Source organism: Mesocricetus auratus, unplaced genomic scaffold (genome assembly GCF_017639785.1).
Source record: "Mesocricetus auratus isolate SY011 unplaced genomic scaffold, BCM_Maur_2.0 Super-Scaffold_100010, whole genome shotgun sequence".
Taxonomy (NCBI): domain Eukaryota; kingdom Metazoa; phylum Chordata; class Mammalia; order Rodentia; family Cricetidae; genus Mesocricetus; species Mesocricetus auratus.
Window position 1 is genome coordinate 46,231,437 of NW_024429194.1, and position 24,073 is coordinate 46,255,509.

The 24,073-nt window shown below is 42.6% G+C and overlaps 1 non-coding gene across 1 annotated transcript; it reads right to left on the reverse strand.

Annotated features, from left to right (window-relative positions):
* Positions 1–23,701: 23,701 nt before the first annotated feature.
* LOC121143045 lies at positions 23,702–23,809 on the reverse strand. The gene has a single exon (XR_005880177.1). It is a non-coding gene; the product is annotated as a U6 spliceosomal RNA (small nuclear RNA).
* Positions 23,810–24,073: the final 264 nt, after the last annotated feature.

The following is a 24,073-nucleotide window of genomic DNA, read 5'->3' on the forward strand; positions in this document are numbered from 1 at the left end:
CCATGGTGGCCCTGATCCAGGAGGACAATCCTTCTGCGATGCTGGAATCGACTTGGGTGGAGTTCACTGTCACTATGGCTGCGTGCAGTTGGTCGAGTTCCTTTTCAAATTCCCTGACCAATTACCTAGAAGATAACTGGAAAGTTTAGACAAATTAGCAGCACGTATATAATTTTCAAACTGTACGCTGGTAACACAAAGACTGGGATATTTAAAAGACCTTTATTCTTCCCTACCATATCTGGGGAAAAGGTGAATAGTTTATCTTCATTTGTCCAATTCACTTGCGCGGCCTGGCATCCTGTCCAGGGCCAGGCCTCCCCCTCAAAGTGGCCCCAGCATCGGGGTGCCCACCTTGGTTGAGTAGGAGGGGTATCATTACTCCTCTTTGCTACTACTGGCCATGAACCATCAATCCAGGCCACATTGGTAGAGTAATTTGTGATAAGATGCATCTGGCAGGTGGTGGAATTACAACTTTGACTCTGTCCGGATTGATATTTATCTTTATCAAAAAACCATCCTGCAGTATGGTGGGCTAACTTAATACAGGAGCTGTTGGTCAAAAATGTAAAACACAAACTTCCCTTTTCAGGAAAAGTCCAGTTTTCCCCTATAGGGGATGCCTGAGTATCTAAAGGAAGGGAGGGCAGGTTAAACAACCAAGGGAAAACTTGCGCATTATGGCGGACCAGCATCAGCATTGGAAAGGTCGATAGAATCCCCCAGCAAGGCTCCGCCACCGCCATTGTCGTTATCATCATCATCATTGGAAAGCATGGGGTGAGCGGCCTGAGTGGCATTTGCATCATTCGGATCCAGCGGTGTCTGTGCCTTCCTCAACAGTCATTCTGGAACCCACACGGGGTCTTGTTGGTCCTGTGGAAAAACACAAACAGAACCTCGTGCCCAAGTCAGCACGGGATCAGGCCCATGCCATGTGCCAGTCAAGATGTCCTTCCATTTTACCAAGCCTTTGCTTGGACCATGGGGTTCTTGATGCCTGTCAGCTGCAGAGCGACCTTGAGCATCCAAATTTAAAAAATTTATAGTAAAGAGGGCAAGAGAAAGCCTCTCTTTTGGGGTGCGGCCATAGCCTATTCCCCCTTTTTGTTTATTTAGACATTCTTTTAGAGTGCGATGGGCACGTTCTACTATGCCCTGACCTTGTGGATTATATGGCAATCCATGAAGCAGTTGAACCTCCATTTGTTTGCAAAAGGAGGCAAAGGACTGAGCTGTATAAGCCGGCCCATTATCAGTTTTCAGCTGCCTGGGTTTTCCCCAGGCTGCCCAAGCCTCCAGGCAATGGGTGACAACATTGCGAGCCTTTTCGCCTGATAGAGGGGTGGCATGAATAATTCCAGAGCAGGTATCAACAGATACATGGACATATTTTAGACTGCCAAATTCGGCAACATGAGTAACATCCATTTGCCAAACCTTTAAGGGGAGCAATCCTCTAGGATTGACTCCGAGACAGGGCGGATGATGATGGACGGCACATTGAGCACAATCCAAGATGACTTGTCGTGCATCAGCCCGGGAGAGATGAAACTTCTGTTGTAAGGTTTTGGCATTTACATGAAAATTTTTATGAAAATCTCTGGCTCTATCCAGGGTGGAACAAAGGAATATATACTCCATTCTGGTCCATTGATCAACTTTATTATTGCCCTCACTTATGGGGCCCGGGAGGCCCGTATGTGCTCTGACATGCTGTATGAAAAAACAACACTTTCGGTGCCAGATCAAAATTTGAAGCCTTTGAAACAGGGTGCAGACTGGACTGCTGGACCTAATAGGGCCGGCAGCTTCCAGTACCTTTATAGCATTAACCACATAGGCAGAATCTGAAAGAAGATTAAAGGCAAAAGAACAATTTTCAAAAACCTTAACAACAATCTCTAGTTCTACTAATTGGGGCGAGCCGGGTTGAAACTGTATCTGAACGGGTTCCGAAGAGCCCACCATATAGGTACCACATCCTGTTTTTGAGCCATCTGTGAATATATTGAGGGCACCTGGGATTGGAGCATTGGAAGTTATTTTTGGAAAGACTACCGGGTGCTCCTTAAAAAATCCTATTAATGGATGTTTTGGATAATGATTATCTATATCCCCTTTAAACCCACACCTTAAAATGGCCCAATCATCAATAGTGGTGCAAAGGACATGAATTTGATCATTGGTGTAGGGCACAGTGATCACTTTTGGGGCTATGCCAAAATGTTGTAAGCATTGCTGGATGCCATTTTGAGCCAATCTTGCCACCACGGTGGGATAATACTCAATAGATTTAGCAGGGGATATGCATGGATAAATCCACAATAAAGGTCCATCCTGCCAAAGCAAGCCTGTAGGCTGATAATATGTGGGAAGTATACATACAAAGATGGGATGTCCCTCCTTGCATCTTTGTAGGAAGGCATCTTGTAGCCTCTCTTCCACCCTACGTAGGGCGAGCCTTGCTTCAGGGGTTAACTGTCTGGGGGAATCCAAGGCTGGATCTCCATTTAAGAGATCATTCAAGGGCTTTAAATCATAATTAGGGAACTTAATAAAACACCTAATCCATTTTATTTCTCCTAGCAACTTTTGAAAATCATTTAAGGTTTTTAAATTATCTTTTCTTAACTCTAATTTTTGTGGAATAATATGATCTCCGATAATCTTTGTGCCCAAATAATTCACCATTTTTCCTTTTTGAATCTTTTCGGGAGCCACAAGCAGTCCCTTATTCTCCAATAAAAACATCAATCTAATAAATGCCTTTTCTAAAAATTTTTCTTCCTTGGCAGCTAACAGCACATCATCCATATAATGAAAACATCTTAGGATGGGGAATTCCCTTCTTAATGGCTCAATGGTCTGTCCTACATAGAGCTGACACATAGTGGGGCTATTGGCCATTCCCTGGGGCAACACAACCCATTCAAATCTCTGATCGGGCTCTTCATGATTTAAAGATGGGACAGTAAAGGCAAATCGTTTACAATCCTCCGTATGGAGAGGGATAGAGAAAAAACAATCTTTTATATCTATTGCAATAACATGCCAAGACGCCGGTAAGGCAGAAAGTAACGGCAGCCCTCGCTGTACAGGGCCCATTGCTTGCATTTGGCTATTTATGGCTCTCAAGTCCTGTAAGAGGCGCCATTTTCCTGATTTTTTTTAATGACAAAGATGGGCGTATTCCATGGCGACAGGGATGGCTTTATGTGTCCCAAGGCAAGCTGTTCAGCGACTAAGGTTTTTGCTGCACTCAATTTCTCGGAGGAAAGTGGCCACTGAGGAACCCATATAGGCTCCTCCGTCTTCCATGTAATGGGAATACCTCCCTCAGCGGCCCCTAGGAAAATCCCAACCCTTGCCTCAGGTATCTCTGGTGTGCTTGAACGGGCCCCCTATTTCCTTGTAAATGTTTTCCTAGCCCGAAACTTGGATGGCATCCCATGTCCCTCATCATTTGTTGAGAGGCGGCTGAAAATTTATTGCTTAGCTTAAAGCCCATATCATTGAGCAAGTCCCTCCCCCACAAGGAGACGGGAAGATCCAGGACATAGGGCTGCATAGTTCCGGAATGACCCTCCTCATCTTTCCACTGTAGGTGTCTAGCACTCACATCCGGAGCCTTAACATACCCTAGCCCCTGTAAGGTTTGAGAGGAGGCCTGTATAGGCCAACCCGATGGCCAGTCCTTTTTTGCTATAATGCTTTTGTCTGCCCCCGTGTCTAGCAGGCCAAGAATCCTTTTTCCATCCACATTAAGTGTTAGGACTGGTCTTTGATTTATTTCCAAGGACAAAAAGGTCAGATCTGTTCCTGTAGAGCCACAACATTCCTTTCCTCTTTCATTAGACCGTGCTGGAAACAGCTCATGTTGGCTGGGCAGAAGCAGAAGCTGGGCAATCCTGTCTCCCGGGGAGATAGCTACTACCCCTCTAGGTGACTCTACCATTATCTTTATTGTACCATTATAGTCAGGGTCGATTACCCCAGGATGTACCTTAAGACCCTTTAAAATAGTGGATGATCTTCCCAGGAGGAGACCCACTGTGCCTGGGTTCAAGGGTCCTTGGAGGTCTGATTCTATTAATTGTACCCCCATTTGAGGGGTCAGTACGAGTCCGGAGGTGGAACAGAGGTCCAGTTCCGCGGCACCTGCAGTGGCCCTGCGAGGTTTTTGGGGTGCCGGAAGGTCGGCCACTGTTCTAGGCTCGTCTCCCTCAGATTGGGATTTTCTGTTGTTGAGTTCTCCATGGCCCCATATATTTGTGGGCCCTGAGGCTTGGGGCCCGGTCTCCCATTTTTTGGCATTGATATATATGGGATGACATGACCGTTAATGTCCCTAACAGACCTGCACTCATTCGCCCAGTGCCTCCCTTTTTTTACATTTTGGGCATAATCCTGGCATGGTGCATTGAGCACCTTTAAAGTTTAAAGCATCCTTATTCCTTGGCTGGTCTCTCTGTGGGCAATTACGCTTCATATGCCCCGCTTTACCACAATGGAAGCAAGTTCCGGGGTGGCCGCCTCCCCTGCTTAATTTGATGACGGCGGCCGCAAGCCCCTCATTAGTCAGGGGGCCGCCTATTTCCCTGCAGGCCCTCATCCATTCCTCAAGTCTCCTATGCCTAAGTGGAATGATAGCCACCCTGCATTCTTTGGTACATTGCTCAAACACAAGTTGCTTTATTAGCGGCATGGCAGTATCAGTATCACCGAAGATTTTTTCTGCCACCTCCACCAACCTGGCCACAAAATCAGAAAAAGGTTCAGACGGCCCTTGTAAGATTTTTGTCAAATTGCCAGTCGTTTCCCCTTTATTGGGGAGAGCCTTCCATGCCCTAATGGCAATCTGATTGATCTGGTCATACACCAATGGTGGATAAGCATTTTGTTGAGTGGCGTATTGACCCATGCCTAGGAGCATTTCTGCATCCCAAACAGCCTGAGGCCCTCCGGCCGCGGCATTAGCCGCGCTCTGAGTAATTGCAAATTCATGGAGATAGGCCTTCCAATCTAGATATTGACCAGGTGACAAGCATGCCTTTGCAAGATTCCGCCAATCAGCCGGTGTCATGGCAAATCTATGTAGGGTCTCTAACTGAGCAACTGTAAAGGATGCTGTGACCCCGTAGGTTCTGACTGACTCGGCCAAGGATTTTACAATTTTAAAATCCAGCATTTCATGAAACCTGTTCCCTTGTGGGTCCTGGAAGATCGGATAGGCCAGAGGCATCTCTGTTCTAACCTGTCTCCAAACTTCTGAGTTGAAGCAAGCTCCTCCTGAATTAGCTACAGCCTCTGGATAGGGAGGGGGAGCCGAAGGGACTATGTCAGTCCTTGGGTAAAGTCGGCTAACTTTCTTTCTTCCTAGTTGTAATTTAGCAAGCAATCTTCGGGCGGACTGTAAAGGTGCTTTATGGGGGGCCTCCCGCTCCTCTTCCGACTCAGACTCTTCGGTGGAGGTAGGGGCGGCAGAACTATTAATATCCTCAAGTCTGACAGGCCAGGGTATAATCTATTCCCTTCTTTCTTCTGTTTTGGTTTTATTTTTAGATCCGGGGTATGACCTATGGGAGAGGCGGCCTCAACTGAGGCAGCCGACTCTGACCTCTCCTCCTGTAAAAGTTCTAGGGCCGCCTGACCGTTCCTTATAGCTTTAATGCATTTTTGATCAGTAAGACACCCGCGAACTAACGTCCAAACGGGCCGAACCCCAGGAGCAAGGACACCGTGCTCCGCAGCAACATCTAAATCTTTGCCTAATTTCTTCCATGACGAGAGTGTCAAGCTGCCAGATACTGCAAACCAGGGTGTCACAGTGTCACACTCCGTCAGGAATCTTTCCAAAGTACTTTTCTTAAGTTCAAGGTTTTTTGAATGCAGCAACTCATTGAGCGCCAAAAAAATTGGGTGGGATGTTGAATTACCCATGTTTTTAGCAAGGTTGATTCCCTGACTGACCTGCCCTAGTACAATCCTTGCAACAAACAGTGAAAAGAAAACCCAAAAATAAAATTGAATACCACCCAAAGGGCCAAGAAAAATAATACCCTCTGTCTCACTTTTACTCTGTCCGCTTTGACGTGGCTCTACTACTTTCCCTTTTGTCCCGTCCGCTTTGACGTGGCTCTACTACTTTCGTTTTATCCCGTCCGCTTTGACGCGGCTCTACTGCTTAGCTTTCCCGTCCGCTTTGACGTGGCTCTACTGCTTAGCTTTCCCGTCCGCTTTGACGCGGCTCTGCTGACCGTTCTCCCCTTCTCTATGGGTGAGAACAATAATCCCGCTCTTTTCGAGGATCCCCGCCTTACCTGGGGACTTACCGGTGCACCCCCTGACCGCCGTGAGTTCTGAATTCCCCATACGGGCCACCAACTGTCACGACCACCTCGACCTGCAAGGAAGACGCGACTCAGGAATCCTTCTCAGCAGCGGTTTATTCAGGACCTTGATGAACAACGTGGAGGCAGCCACGGGAAAAACCCCTCCTGCTCCCTAAATAGCCGAGGCCAGCCAACCCTGAGCAGCCATGTGTGTGCAAGCCATAGGCTCACCAGAATGCATAAGCAATCTGATGATGATGGCGTGACCCCGGCGGGATGGGAGCAGGCCAAATAAGGAGTTGTTTATTACCGAGCGCACTCACCGTCGGGATGGTGGAATGCGGAAGCCGGCGCCATCTTTGAGGCACGGTGCGGCACAGCTCTCCACACATTCCTGAAGCTCAGTGACCCCGGGACCTAAGAAATTTTCTAGACCCATCTACTGGAACTATGAGGCTATTTCCAAAGACCCTGTGGTATGGTACATGCTCGTAGAAAGAGTTCGGCAAAGACTCTTCTGCTTCTCTTGCGTGGAATACTTTGAGAAGAATTGGTATAAGCTGTTCTTTGAATTTCTGGTAGAATTCTGCACTGAGGCCATCTGGACCTGGGCACTTCATAAACTATTGGTTTCATGTAACAGCTCTGGGAGACAGAGATACAGAATTATTCGTTTGTGTGTGTGTGTGTGTGTGTGTGTGTGTGTGTGTGTATGTGCGTGCGCGCGCACATGTGCCTGTCTGTGTGCCTGTCTGTCTGTCTGTCTGTCCATTTTCCAAATAAAGAAGCTGAGGCCCAGAAGGATTAAAGGTACAACATAGCGTCATCAGTTTGGCAAATAAAAATAAAGAATTCCTGTTGAAACTGAGTTTCTGATAGCAATCAATGGTTCTTTGGTAAAAAATGTTGCACATATCACTTGCTCACAAGGTTTTATTCACAAATCAAGTATTGTATGCCACATCTTGGCTATCCTTGAACTAAAATTATTTATTTGAAATTCAAGCACAACTAGACATCTAATGTTTTATCTGGCCCTTTCAGCTCCCAGAACATACTTCTATCAAGTGATGACTGGAGATTTGAACCCAAAAGGTATAGTATTTGAGTTCACTAGACCCTAGAAGCCATAGGGCTGGGTTGCTAAAGGTTTTCCCCAGGACTTAGGGTATCTGCAAAACTGGGCTATTCCAGACTCTAAGGAGGGTCAGAGACCTGCACGGGAGGGGGGATTCTCTGAAGCCAGGTGAACATGTATCTGGGGCATCTGGACACTAGTTATAATACTTCAAACTACATACAAGATTCCCACATCCCTAACATGACACAGTGGTCAGAGTCACTTACCTCTCAGTAGATCAAGACAATTTTGAGTGAAGAAATTAGGGCTGCTATGTCTTTATCTTGGATCTGCTTTAACCATACAATTCACAAATGATTTTAAAGGGGGAAGGGAGAGGATTTTATCTGCAGTGTATGAAAATCCACCCACCTGTGCTGACAGTAATCTATTATGTAAGTAGTGACTATATGCCTGCTACTTACACATCATGCTTTCTCAGCAGAGCCTTCCAGAGTCCTTACTAGCATCAGGACCAAGGAATAAAGCTAGACATCATTTGTACTTATAAACACAGAATTTCTCCACCTAAAACTCAGTGTCTTATCATCTCCTTTGTACCAACTTTCCCAGTTCAATCCCAAAGTTAAAACTTGAGCTAAATTTAACAAATTCATATTCCAAAGCCTGGTGTGCAGGTTGAGAACCATGTATAGGCAGCACTTTTCTTCTTGAACTCTAACTCTACAAAAGAAAATTGCTCTCAAACACGGAATGCTGTCAGTGAAGATATTCTACTACAGAGTTACTATCTTTTCTAATTAGATGCTATCCCTTTTTAAAAATCCTGGCATAGACCCCTGAGACATGCCTAGAGAATAAACTGAGTTAATTTCTCTGTACAACACATACTGGGTGTTTATCTGTATGGTCTATTGTGGCCATGGATTTAGTCACACATATTCCATAACTAGATTTCTCTGGCACAGTCATGGCTGAGTCGCCATTTTGTGACAGACAGAACTCCATTGGACCCCATGAAGGGCCCTGAGGGGACCATAAATTCAGTTTTCTCAAAAGATTCAAAGATGTTTACAATGTGAGTCAGCAATTAATAGCAACTTTCCTTCCCTAAGTCACATCTTTCATATAGGCAATGCTAATTATGCTGTTTAGTTCTGTTTTTCTAAGGCAAATGACAAGAAAAATGTATAACCAAAGGGCTGTTTGACAGAAGTGAAGAAATATGGGACAACTAAAACAGAGAATGAGAAGTAATGAGAAAAATGATTAAAAGAACTGAGTTGTGTGGCTTGCCCTACTGGTAATGAGCCTGAATTAAATGAAGAAGTCACGTGTATTTATGGGATCTGCAAACAAGGTTGCTTCACATGTCAATTCCAGGTCTCTCTCACTTTCCCTGGCCTCCTCCCGTGCCCTCCCACCAACCCCCCCCAATATCCCCTCATTTCCCCAGGGAAGGTGAGGCCCTCCATGGGGGTGTCCATAGTCTGTCATTTCATCCAGGGCAGGGCCTGGACCCTCCCCCAAGAGTTCAGGGTGAGAGTGCATCTCTTATTGTTGGATGGGAGTCCGAAATCCATTTGTATACCCGGGATAAATACTGATCTACTACCCAAGGCTCAATAGATTACCTAGGTCTCCTCACTGACACCCATGTTTAGGAGGTCTTGATCAGTCCCATGCTGGATTCCCAGGCATCAGTCTGGGATTCAAGAGCTAACCTTTGTCACAGCTGTTTCTGGGGGTTAAACCAGCCCAGTCTTAATGCCTTTGGTCATCAATCTTCCCTCTCTATCAATGGATTTCTTGAGTTCAGCTCACTGCTTAGCCATGGGAGTCTGCCTCTGCTTCCATCAGCCACTGAATGAAGGTTCTGTTTCCCAGACTCTCTGGCCGTGGGATTGTAGGCTGGCACTCCCCAGATCTATGTCTAAAATCCATATATGAGATAGTACATGCCATATTTCTCTTTTTGTGACTGGGTTACCTCGTTCAGGATGGCTTCTTCTAGTGCCATCCATTTGCCTGCAAATTTCAGGATTCCATTGTTTTTTCTGCTGAATAGAACTCCATTGTGTAAATGTACCACATTTTCTCTATCCACTCTTTGGTTGAGGGGCATCTAGGTTGCTTCCACGTTCTGGCTATTACAAATAATGCTGCTATGAACATAGTGGAACAGACATCCTTGTTGTATGAATGGGCATCTTTGGATATATGCCTAAGAGTGGAGTTGCTGGGTCTTGTGGTAGGTTTATTTCCATTTTTCTGAAGAATCTCCATACTGATTTCCAAAATGGCTGAACAAGTTGGCACTCCCACCAGCAGTCTAGTTGGATCTTGTTTCAGACTGGATGGGTGGATAACGTGAAGCAGTGTGTAGATGCTGTCTTGGGCTCCACAAGATGATGCCCGCAAACAGTTTCACCTTGTTGTCCTCTGTTTTTGGATTGTACTCTGCTCAACTTGCCTGGAACTTCCCCCATTCACGTTCAGTCCATCTTTCCACATCTATACACACACCCACTCCTCTGGCCCCACCTCCTGGCCTGTTGAACAAGAATAATATTTATCCGCCATATTTATGAATACTTTCTATCCTATATTGATTTCCTGGGCTGTGTAATAAATGACATCGGGAAGAGCATCTTCAAAACGACATAGCTAATTCTGTCACTGCTCTGGCCCAGGAATCTGAATTGAAGAAATCAGTGGGACTTCGTTTTTTCCTAAGAGTAAGAAGAGCCTTCTTTCACTGCTGCCAGCTTCCGATAGCCCTGGGTTCTTTGACTTGTGCCTGCAAGCCCATCTTCTCGTGGCCTCCTGCTCCTGTCCTGCCTCTTACAATGACACTGGTCACAGGATTTAAAACTTGCCTACATAATGCAGGATGATCTCATCCTGAGACCTTTAGCTTAATTACAGCCACAGAGATCACTTTTTAAAAAAGAAAATCATACTCACAAGCTCCAGACGACATGTCTTTGGGAGGATCCACCCTTGAACCCAGTGTCCCCTTTTCTTAAACATAGATAACTCTTGTTCCCTGGGTAAGAACTGATGCTTCGAGGAAGGGCCAATTTCTAGCCCACCAAGGCACTTGTGACACCCACTCTCTCCATCTCCTCAGTGTTTTTCTCAGTCACAAAGCTGCTCAGGACCATCATCATCCCTTGGAAACTTCTCCCCTCAATTCCCCTGGCCTTTGAGCTTTACATCCTCAGCTCTGGTCTCCTGCCCTAGTCTTTCAATGCTCTGTTATGTAGGTGAATGCAGCTTTTCAGCCAACAGCTGTGCATCTTGGTCTTGCCAAGTCCTGCATGAAGAATGTTGGCTCTGGGGTCTTTTCTGGTTGTCACCCTTCCTGCTTTCCAAAGTCCCACTTCAAAATTCTCTTTTGGAGAGAGGATCTGAGGGAGCACAGGAAGGATTCTCTTCAGTCCTGAGGAAGAGAAAGCTTGTCTGAACCTGAAAATTTGGAGGCTAGGGTGTGGGTGGGACAGATCTGAAAGAGTTTAGATGCATGCACCAGGTGGTTTCAGACAAGACTTCTGGGAAGGCAAGGAAAAGAATGAGCATCTGTTAAGCTTAAGACCATGGCAACCTTGTCTCAGAGAGTCTAAGAGATGGGGCTGGAGCTGTGGCTCAGTAGTTAATAGCACTTGCTACCCTGTGGAGGACTGGCGTTAAATTCCAAGCACCTACACGGTGACTCACAATCATCTATAACTCCAGTTCCAGGAGATCTGATATCCTCTTCTGTTCTAGGTGGGTACCAGGCACGCATGTGCTACACATACACACATGTCGGCAGAATACTCCCAAATCGATAAATCTGAAAACAAATATAAGATTGTCTAAGAATAAATATCATCTGAGGTATGAATATTTCCTTTTATCTTAGGACTTGATTTGGCAAATATCATCTATAAAGGCCTGCAATGAAAATAGTCTCTAGAATCAGTGACAGTTTAGGGAATATTTGAACCAAAACCCCAAAAACAAATTAAAAACAAAAACAAACAAACAATAACAACAAAACCTAAGATATTCTAAGTCCCAGATAATCTGCTCAGAGGAGGACAGCATGCTCTTCCCTTTTGTCTCTTCTAGCACACAAAACGTGGTCTGGACAAGGAGCTCGACACATTATTCCTTTGTTTAAGGGAACAGGAATATACTGACTTTCTTTCCATCCTCATTGTCTAGGACATCATCAAGGGGAGTGTAAAATCAGATGATCACTTTGTGAAGCAATGTGGCATTTTCTTAAAAAGTTAAATATACCCCCCACTGTGATTTAGCAATTTCATTCCTAGGTATTTATCCAAGAGCAATAAAATTATATGTTCATAGTGAGAGTGGTGTAGGAACACCAATAGCAAGACTCTTCATGCTATCTCCAAACAAGATACATCCCAGAACTGATAATCACATTATGATCCAATCCTGTAATAGGCACCAAGAAGCATTTATTTTGGCAAGTGCTATGGATCAAACCCTGTACTTCATACTTTCTAGAGAAGTGGTCTACCCTTGAGCAGCATCCTCCCATCCTTAATTAAAAGAAAGAAACCATTGGTTCAGTCAAGCAATCAATTACTGGATTCTGAGAGCTGTACCTGCTTCTCACTGTCTGGCCACTCTTGCCTAAGCTTGCATAATTATCACTTGCTAATTGTATTTACCTAACATTTTCTTTCTCTCCTTCCTCATATCCATTCTGCAAAAAGCCACCATTTGTACAGCCCTTCCATGACTGTCTTTCTCTAAAGGTATGAAAGCTTGGTGTTCACAAAGCTACCCAGGGTCTGTTCTCTGATAATCTTGCTGCTGTCGTGCCCTGGTTCAGATCTCCACATCCCCTGTGGGTTCTAGAGACAACCCATGTTCTTTTCTTTCCTACTCTGGAAAGTCATGTCCTTTCATGAACTCCTGACCCTTTTCTCTGTCTTCAAAGCCAGCCACGTAGCAGTTCTTTACTCCAGTGTCAGCCTCGCTGTCACTTCTCTGACTCTGAATCCAAGATAATATCTCAATCTTGAGAGTTTCAATTGTCACACCTGCAAAATCAGGTCACATATTCACATGCTCTGAGACTAAAATGTTGATGTATGTGACAATATTGCCCTAAGACATCCTTCTGCTGCCAGTTTTTAAGTCTTGTAGAAAGTGTGCCATGACTGTTCTGACCACAGGTAGCCCTGATTACTTCACAGGCACTTAGCACATATGTAATAATTAATTTACTGAACAAGTAACGGAATTGAGGCCATACACATATAGATGGCTTAGATTTTATAATTTATTTTTCATTTTCATTCCCAAGTTGTAGGCTGGATCTTCTTTTGCAACTGCCTACCATTAAGGATGCAGCATCTGTAGAACTAGAGTTTCTATTCCCAAGTCAAAATTGTCCCAAGGAACTACCTGACAAATGACAAACTCTGTCTGCTGAGTTTCCCTGAGTCTTTGCTTAACTTCACACACCCAGCAGGAGGTTCTCAAGAACACCTCTTGCCTTCAAAGTGCTGTCAACTGACTGACAGTTCCCAGGAAATCAGCCTGCAGTCTCCAGGGAGGTTTTCCCCAGTTCTGCTACAAATCAGATTTCTTCAGAGTCTTTCCTAGCCTCAGCACCACTATTTCATTGGTAGCTCCATTATGGAGAGCCTGATACCTGCTCTGTGATAGATAAAGGACAACATGACAAAAAAAAATTGCTACCAGTTATACAAGTAACATTTAGCCTTGGTCATTGTGAGAATCTTCTAGATTAGGATATGGAAAGAAAACATGAAAAGGGTGTGTACATACACATACGTGTTTGAGACACAAAAAACCCCAATATATATATATGTATATATATGGATTCTTACAATTAACTGAAGCAAAAATATAGAAAAGGAAGGCAGCTCTATTCTTTGCTATCATCTAGTAAATGAAGGAAAAGGGAATAGCAGATTTTCAGAAGAAATTGGATTTGTGATCCTATATAGACAGTTTCAGTGTGTATATAATATCCATCTTGTAAATAAGATAACACTAACCAAACTAATCTAGGGCTCCTTAAACCTAATTCTGCCAGTAGACATCTTCTTGTCTCATCTAGTCTGCCTGAAAATCTTGTCATGGCTTGTTTCATAAGAACTTTATGGAGGCCAAGAAGAAAAAAGGGAGGAGATGAGAAAATGAAAAGAAAGATAAAATAAAAGAAAAAAAGAGTAAGCTGACTGTCTCTACTATATCTGATCTGAACTTGTAGCTCAATGCTGTGATAAAGGAGGTTGAGGATCATTCCTTATTTCTCAGAGAGAGGCCAAGTGAGTTGAAACAAACCCCAACAATGTGCCCTTCTGTTTAGCCAGAAGTAAAGCTCAGCTCTACCACAATGCAAGTGCAAGTCAGCTCATTGCTTGTCTGTGCTCATCCTCACACAGGGAGAGAGATTTACAACCAAAGTGACAGCCATCTCCCCATAGCTCTTGTCCTATCTGTCCCAGAGAGGAGACCATTCAGTTCTCTGCATTTTATCTCCCTGGCTGCTGATCCTCTACAGAGGACTTTAGTGTACTTGGGCTTTTCATACAGACGACTTATTTGTGTTATTCAGGAAGTTTCGCCAATAAAGAATGGTTATGACTTAACTTCGATATGACGTTTTGGATCTCGGATGCCCTTTAAGAAACTCAAGTGTTGAAAATTTGGTCTCTAGGTGTTAGTGCTGCTGAGACTTGACTCACATGGTCTGTGGATGAGTTCATAGCTGAATGAGCTCTTAGGAGGTGAGATCTCCTTGGAGGAAGCAGGTTGGTGGGGACACACTACTGAAGGAGATCGCCACTTCCTGGGCCTTCTTCTCTCCTCTCTACTTACCTCTTTTCTTTCCTTATCTCTTTGTCACCATCCTTCTTCTCGCATCTTTCTCATTCTTTTCTCTCTCTCTCCCTTCCTCCCTTCTTCCCTTTCTTCTACTTATATCTCACCTCAAATCCAAAGCAAAAAGGCCAAGGAACCCCAAATTGAAACTTTTGACGATATGAGGCAAGATAAATCTTTCTTTAAGTTGCTGTTCTTAGGTGTTTTGTCATGAGAAAAATCTAGCTCGCAGATATTGCAAAGGTGTCCAGGAATCATGATAAAAATTCCATTGAATAATTACTATTTAGTCATTTTAAGTGGTGGAAAGTAACTAGAAATAAACTAGGGCCAAGAGTGTAAAATATAAGGAATATCTTATTTTGAATATGAAAGCTTTCTGTGATGGTTTGGATGAGGACTGTCCCTCAACAGGATTGGGTATTAGAACACTTGATCCTTAGCTGTTGCTGTTGCTGATGGAGGTTATGGAACTTCCAGGACGTGAAGCCTTCCTGGAGGAAGTCCATCACCATGGGGAGGGCCTTGAACATTTATACCCTTATGGGAGTAAGTTCCAGTGTGTGCCCTGCTTCCTAGGTGTGAGGTGCCCTCTCTACTTCCTGTCCCAGTGCTTGCTGCCAAATCTCCACTACCATTATTGAGTCACACCCCCTGGAACTGCAGGCCAAAGTAAATTCTTCTATGAATCACCTTGGGTCCTGAGGTTTAATCATGGCTACAAAAAGTAACTAATACACCCAGGTTTCCAAATACAAATGTTTGAAGACGAGACTTTAAATTTTCGTAGGGAAACTTTTAATGATGAAAACATTTAACATTATCTGATTTAGGTCTGTATATCCATTTTTTTTCCTTCATCCCTTGAGTAACCTGGATCTATTTGGATGCAGGTGAGGGCTGAAGACATCATAGGCACCAGTGTTGCTATAAGCACCTGGCTAATAGCCACCCTCCATTACAGTCAGTTTAGTATATCAAGAGAGGCTAACTGAAAGTGAACACTTTTGGAGTTTAGCTCTTCATATACTAGCTGGAAAAGATGACCAAGTGAGGAAGCCTACAGATGGGAACTTTCCTAGCTGGCCATCTTCTTGTTGATACAAGAGCTAAAAGAAGCAATTCTAATTACTAGCTTTGCTGGTGTCCAATTACTGCTATAGCATATTATCACTAAGTAATCTCAAAAACATTATCTTCTCATATAGTTCTGGAGTTCCAGTGTCTAAAATGGATCTTGGCTCAGCTCCCATTAAGGTTTTAACAGAGATATTTTCCTTCTGGAAGCATTAAGAGAAAACATCTTCTTTTTTTGTTTGTTTCCATTTTCCAGCTTCTGGAGGTTGCCTTCTGGGTCCACATCAGCGTACAATCCCATCACCATTGTCTTGTTGATTTCCAAAGAACTCTTAATCTTGTAACTAATTGGCGACTTACATGGTGGATTCTCTATCTCCTATGTCCACATTTTTGGCATTACTGCCTCCATCTTTTTATTATAAGGACCACAGTGATTATGTTGGATCTACACAAATAATTTCTCTAACTCGTGATCATTCCAACACTTGGGCTGATTGGGAAGTCATGTTTTCCTTATAAGGTACTGCATTCCCGTTCCCTGTGATCAGAACTCAGCATCATTCAATGATGCATTCTTCTGTCTAGCATAATAACCAGTTTTGTTTTCAAATTGGAAGTTTTGACTGATCCTATACATAAGCCTTCTTTTTCTGTTTCTCATAATCTGACACCCCCAAATCTTCTTTTACACCAAAGATTATTTGCCAGTTTTCTGATTCTTTATAAATTAAAAACACCCCAGATAATCAAATACTGATATTATTTCTTAAACTACTAAGCAAAAATGGACACAAAATATGATACAACCATTGTGAGTATTTTGGGCATCAAGCAATGAAAAGCAGTCAGTCTTGATGTATGGGAGACAGAGGTAGTAGATCCAATGATATGTCCATTGCCCACCACCTTTGGATGAGACCCCAAACGACCATTAGAAAATACAGATATTTACATCATGATTCATAACTAATAAAATTACAGTTTTGAAGCAATAACAAAAATCATTTTATCATTGGGGTCACCACAATATGAGGAGCTATATTAAAGGGTCACAGCATTAGGTAGGTTGAGAACCACTGGCCTAGATACTTTCTAGCTATGGTGCAAAAGGGAATGATCATAATTGGCCTCCTAGAGTGGGGAAGAGAAGAGTTTTTATGTAGTTAGAGGTTGTAAAAAAAGAGAAAAGAGGTGAACTGACAGTATAGGACCAGTCGTCCCTAGTTCACTCTTCACCGGAGATGTCTTTGGTACATGTTTGCATGTACACTATACAAGCTTAGAGAGAAACCTCCATGAAAAGATTAGATAACTCATATCAAGTGCTCTCACAAAGTCAGTGATGGTCCCTGTTCCCACCAGCCAGGGAGCAGAACCTCATCCTTTACAGGACACTATGTAGAGCTTGCAGAAGGGTTTGCCTGGAGTGTTGAAATTAAGTAGCCCTGAGAAGAAAGGCTTCTCTTGCTCCACGAAACAGCAATCAGAAGTGAGTTCAAATGATGGTTCAAGTGCATTCTGTAGTCAAGCTCAAGGACATTTGCAAGGATTCAAACTCTACTCTCCAATATAAAATTCATGATGTCAACCCTTTATTCTGAAGTTAACAGAATTAGTATTTGAAGCAAGAAAGTGTGACTCATAATGAGGGGGGGGGAAATCAATCGATTGAAACTGATGATACCGACAATAACATTCATAAACAAAGAATTTAAAAATTATTATAATGGCATTCATAAGTTCAGAAAGAAAAAAGAAAGATGGCTCAACATGTGGAAGGACAGGTTAAAAGACCCAAAGAGTCTTCTAGCAATATGAACTATTCTGTGGGAGGGAGATAGTATGTTACATAGTGGGGGAAAAAAAGATCTGAAATCTCAAAGATATAACTGTATAAGTTACCTGAAATGAAACCCAGAGAGAATTGTTTTTCAAAGCTTGAAAAAACAAATGAGCAGAGTTCAGAGCTGAGAACAACTTCCAGCCTCAAGCGCACAAGTAACTGGAGTCCCCACAGGAGGAGAGAGAGTTTCCAGTCATGGGCAATCTTGAATAAAACTACAATGAATATTCACATATTTGTATGGGCATGTGCTTTCAATTCACTTGAGTATGCACTCAGGAGGGAAATTGCTGGGTATTAGGGATCATATATACCTAACTCTTCAAAGAAATTCTCAATCAGCTTTTGAAAGTCATCTTAGCATTTTAAAAATTCCTCCGTCGATGTATCAAAATTCCAAAACATCGTCACCAACATTTTGTGCTGCGATTATTATGTGCAATTTTAGCAACCTGCTGGGTGTGTATTAGTTTCAGTATGTAGTGTGATTTTCGTTTATTTTCCATGATGATGACTAAGTATTTTTGAGTGGGCTTGCTGTGCATTTATATAAGCATAGGAGCATATACATATGCTTAACTACATATCTATATATAGATATATAGATATAGATATATACAGCTAACTACCTACCTACACACAAACACACACACATATGGATATGAATATATATAGCTATCTACCTACATATGTATATACATACATATAGATTCATTCATTCACACATACATATGAATATCCAATTAGTTTTGGGGGGGTTATTTCTTTCCTTACTAATATGTTCTAAGAATTCTCTGTATATTCTAGAGCTGAGTCAGTTATGCCTATTGCAAATGTCTACATTTTTTCTCTTCTCCTGTCATCGTCAATTTGTAATGACAATGCTGATGAGCTGAGCACCAGATGGGTCTTTCTTCCCTTCCCTACTGGCCATATTACTACTTTCTTCTCTGGAACTAGTGTCTGAAGTTATACATTTGTTCTATCCTTCTTAACAAAACCAGCTATGTACTGTTATAAAGTGACATTATGGAGAGATGGGCTGTGTCTTACAAACTGAATTGGACATCTGGTGAAAGGTTTCTTGTTCTATACTATGATTCAGCCATGGTCAACTGTGGATACAGCAGTAAGGGACTCAGAACATAACAAGGGAACAACTTTAACAGGTTTCTTGAGACAGATGGACATGCAATAAACTGTACACAGTAGTATTTACAAAGTGATCAACTTTAAGATATATGCACACTCCTGAAGCACTTGGTTCAATCAAATGAATTGGCATCTCTGTCACCACCCACAGTTTGCTGGTGCCCTCCAAATTCCTCTCCTCTCCCACCTCATCCCCACACTCTACTGTAGATTCCCTTGCATTTTCTGTCCTGTCACAGGAATGAAATCATACAGTGTGTCCTCTTTTTCCTTGGCTTCTTCCACCAGCGTAATTGCTTTCAGGTGCACATGCATCACCCATGTAATATCCTTCTGTTTCTAAGACTGAGCACTTGAACTCAAATATAGAACAATGTATGTATTTACTCACCTGTGGGTGAGCATTTGCGTGGGTTTCATGTTCTAGCCGTTGAAAACACAGCAGCTGTGAGCATGTGTATATATAAAGTCTTTGTCCACACAGATGATTTCATTTTTGGCTTGGCTTTTCAGCATCCACTGTAGGATGTAGGAAATGAGGAGCAAAATAAATGTAGGATAAATAAAAATCTGTCATATGACCTGAGAATGATGAGGGACTACAAAAGAAAATACACAGTAGGTGGTTTGAGTCTATAAGTATATCCTCATATTCAACCAACCTGGAATCAGAAGTGTGAAAATAAAAGAAATGAACAAGCATGGTAGTACATGCCTGTCTCAGACAAGCCAACTAACGAACAAGGATTACACTGACCTTGTATTAGGTATTGTAAGTAGCCTAGAGATAAAGTACTGCATAGAAGAGGATAAACCTTTATGCATAAATGCTATGCCATTTTATGTAGGAAATTGATAACCTTTGAATTCTGTTATTTATCGGAGCTCTGGAATTTTGTAGATACCAACTGTAAAGATATAAATATAAGCATACAGTTAAACAATTTTAATGCAATAAAATTAAGACTTTATTTCCTCCCAAAAAATAATATTAGCCAGGCATGGTGGTGAATACCTTTAATCCTAGTACTCAGAAAACAGAGGCAGGCAGATGTCTGTCAGTTCAAAGTTAGCTTGGTCTACATAGTGAGTTTCAGGTCAGTCAGAACTACACAGTGAGACCCTGTCTCCGAAAAATTGCTGTAGTAGTTTTAAAGAAGATGGCTTCTAAAGGGAGTGGCGCTATTAGGAGCCACTTCATGGTTGGAGTAGGTGTGGCCTTGTTGGAGGAAGTGTTTCACTATGAAGGCTTTGAGGTCTCATTTATGCTCAAGCCACATCCAGTGAGACAGACCACTTCCTATTGTCTGTAAGATGTAGGACTCTCAACTACTTCTCCAGCTCCGTGTTTGTTTGAACACCACCATGCCCCACCGTGATGACAATGGACTGACTGTCTGAACTGTAAGCCACCCCAATTCAATGTTTTCCTTTGCAAGAGTTGGCATGGTCATGGTGTCTCTTCACGGCAATGGAAACCCTAACTAAGACGAATTCTAAGTCCATGAAAGAAGAGCCTCAGAGCTGAAGCTATTTGCAAATCATACGTGATAAAACCCCACTTACTTAACACACAAATAACTTGTAAATAAATAATAAAAAGAGCAACAAAAGAAAGTAAGCAACATGAAGAGCAGATAGCAATGACATGAAAACAACACTGAATTAATAGAGGACTAGTTAGGAGGGAAATTCAGGCGAAAATCTTGGCAAGGCAAGGCAAGTACGGCATCTAAAGTGAGAGGTCTGGACGCACCGAGTATTGGTGAGGACGTGGGGGAAGCAAGCCTCTCACAAACTGCTGGCTGGGATGTAAAATCCTACTTTTTTTTTTTTTTAGAAAACCATTTGTCAGTTTCTCCAGAATCTAAACCTACCAAATAACCCAACATCCCAGTCCAAAATTAAAACACAAATTTTCGTCTCCACCTTTGATTAACCCAACCATTGCATGGAGCTTCAAGTTTGTGTCTTGAGTTCCGTCACAAGAAAATGTGATTCAAGTATTAATTAGTAAGAATCTCAGCAACTGGGAGGTAGAGGAAGGAGGATCAAAAGATTCAAGGCCAGCCTCGGCTACACAGGGAGTTCTGGGCCAGCCTTGGCTACAATCAGACTTCATTAAAAAAAAAAAGAAATTCGAGTCAAAACAAAAGCAAAAATGAATCAGAGAATGTCATCAATACATTGAGTGTACATTTCCTGGCTGGAGAGCCATGTACAGAGTGTAGGTTGCAATGTGATTTTAAGTCGTTGAAAAAGGCACGTTATTTAAAAAAACACTTTCCATTCACTCAACTTTTATTACACAGCAATAATGTTTAATAAATCTTCCCACAGGCTTGCTTACAGACCTGAAATAAACACTGCAGCGAAATTGTGATTAAAGCCCCTCCAGACTGCCTTCGACCACATCACTGTTCCCTGTGCTTGTAAAATGACTACTGGCGATATCAAACCCTTTCAATGACTCAAGTCTGTTTGCAGCATCTTGCCCCCTGGCTTGGCTCAGTTTTTCTCTGATGAGCTCCAGTTTATATTTTTCCCTGAAAAAAAATAATTTTCAACACAAGAATTTCAGCCCTCAGAACCTGACTGATTTTTCCTAAACTGTTACTGAATTTGATTCCTGTTCCTTTGTGTCGACCTCTCTCTGCACATGCGCAGTAGCAGGGCTTTCAGATGAGAAGGTGGGGCATGAAGACAACATCAGATCGAGCCTGCATCGCTGCATCAATGAAAAATCAGTTCGCTCCCCAATATTAACGGCAACATGCTTTCAAACCCAGCAAGCACTGGCATTTCCCCACGGTCTGTGAAACAGTCATGCCTTGCAGACTCCTGCGACTGTGACGGCCTTTGTCTCTACTCGAGAGCAGACCAGCAGAATGTCTGGTGGCTGATTCTCTTGAAGTAGGGGGATCTACATGATTGTACACTAAGAGCTGATCTTTGTGACCACTCTGTTTCCCCTCTCCAAGTATTACAGTCACTTCTATCTGTAAATAATATTTTTAAAAGTTGTAGATACATTCTCAAAATGTGCTGCATAATACAACTCCATACATTTTGGAAGCTGACAGCTACTCTCTGAGGTATAGCGTGACAGCCTAAAACCTAGAAATCAATCATCGAGATAGAGTGACGCTACGCCGTGACTCCCAGGATGTATTGCGGCACCCAGGAACCACTTATTTGAGATATGCCATCGTAACTCTGATAGATTAAAGCACCATATCCAGGAAACAATTGTGTGTGTGTGGGGGGGGAAATGCTATCATAGATCTGCCGTGTTACAGCCCAGGACCCAGAAGCCAGCCCAGCAAGCCAGTGTTGCATGGGAGCACCCAGAAACCTGGGAAACAGCAGGATGACAATTCTGTTCTTCAACAGCCCATTATGAACTAATTAGCATACATGAATTGCAGATTTGAGGCATTAAAGTGATGTACAAATCATTAATTTTTTGTCAAATCCATGTCATCCTTGTGTATGCTCCCATTTTAATGTTGCATGACAGTGAAAGAGGTACAATCCCCTGTATGTAAAGAGGAGAGATCCGGCGTAGCTGATATAATGAGATCTATTTAAACACTATGCATTTTGCAGCTTTGAATCTAGAGGCTGGGGAAAATGTCGCGCTGGTCCCATTAGGGTTAATTGTGAAAGGATGTTAATATATTCAAAACCCCAGGGGTAGTTCTACATGTTACTTGAATGAAACAGGAGATGTTAGGGCAACTTCACATGTGAGCTTTCTTTTTCAAAAGTCCTCCTTTTGATTAATATCAAGCATCCTGAAATCCTTCTCCCTGACTGTGGGAGGTGGAACTGCTCACAATGAGAGCCGAGATCATAGGTGCTCCAGGTTCCAGTGCAGCAGATCAGATACAGGCTTCTTAACCCAGCGCCAAACTTAATTTATAAAGATGTAGATTGTTGATGCCGTGGAAGAGGAAAACAGCATCAAAGCTGACTTTCACACTGGAAAAGGCTCCTAGACATTAATTTGTGTTTTTCTGTATTGTCTTGATATATTTAATTACTAAAGCTTTTGGTGCTTAAACAACTGCTTGGTGTTTCATTTGAATTTCTTATTTCTTACTACAGTGGAGTCACAATGCTTAATTTGTTAGTATTGTAATAGTTTCCATAGCAACAAGCCTAATGTTACATATAAATATGGATGCAGTATGTATATATGTATATATATATAAAACAAATGTGTAGTAGAGATGATTATGACTTCATTCCAAGAGCACGCCTTGAGATGACTTAGCTCTCAATGAAAATCCTAATTAAAAATGCAGATCTACTTTGCGAGGCTAATGAGATGGCCTCGGATGGAGTGGGAGTTCTGAGAAGGGAAGACTGTCAGTTCTTCCCTTGTAAATTCCCTTCTGTCTGGGAGCAGAGTCATTTGTGATGAACCCTCCCAGGAACCTTTTTCATCCACATACATTCTGAATAAAATGAAATTTAGACCAAATTCCAGGGGAAAGGGGTGCTGTTCAAAGGATCATATACAAGAAGCCTGGCAGTACACTCAAAAATATGTTGGAAAGGGTGATGTTATTTGCTCTGCTTTCCTGACAGGAATGTTTCCACACATATCATTTGCATCAAGCATTTCTATTTAAAATCTATTTTATAGTTGCATTAAAGCTGAGGTTCAGAGTAGGGGAGCAACCCACCAGCTTGGAAGGCTAGATTTTGCTGTATCACCTTACAGTATTGAAGCCCTTTAGAGTAAGGCACCAGAGCCATAAATCCATTATCTCCAAGCTAAACATCACCTTGATCCTCGGTACAGTGGAAGCTGGGGCATGATAATAATGTGCCCTATGCTGAACATGCCTCTTCTAAAAGTCAACCTAATTGTAGGGGGCATGGCCATCTATCACTAGAAATTTTCAGCTCCATGCAGCAGCAATATTGTAACTATAGCGGCTTACCTAAATAGGGGTTTATTTCTCATGACTCATTGGAAGTGCAAAAATGAACCAGCTGAGACCAGTACAGAGGCTGCACAATTATTCTACCAAAGACTCGGGTGGATTGCCTTTCTACCACTCCATGCTAAGTGTGATCCCATAACCTTTATTCTCACCTGACACTTGCTGCCCAGCTGCATAGCACAATCCCATTCCAGGCTGAGCTGAGAGAATGAAAAAGGCAAATGCTTGAGCTACTTGACATCCTCCCACCCCCATTTTCCGTAGTGAAAACATCATTTCCATCCTGGCTGCCACACGCTGAATTCAGATATAGCATTTTATATTTGTGATTCATCAGCAAAGTGTTGACCGACTTCCAAGAACTACACAAAATAAAGAACACTTCATAAATTTACATGTCATTCTTACATGGGAGCCATATGAAATCTTCTCTGTATCATTCAAATTTTAGTATTCATGTTGCCAAATAGAACACAAGCTTGCTCCTTTTGAGCAACTAACAATAGCTTTGCAGGTAGCTCCAACTGAACTGTGTGTTTAGTTACATACCACTGGCCAGCTTTTGGGCATGTGGCCATGCTATAGATTCACAAAGGATTCTGAAGTTGGGCTGCTTTAAGTGGCTGATGTTGCTATTAGCAAAGTGGGGGGGTTCCTGTCAGTGAGGAGCCATCAAGTTCTCACAGTTGTGGAGAAAATTAAGGAATGCAGAGTGTGCTAAAGCAGAAGAATGGGAACT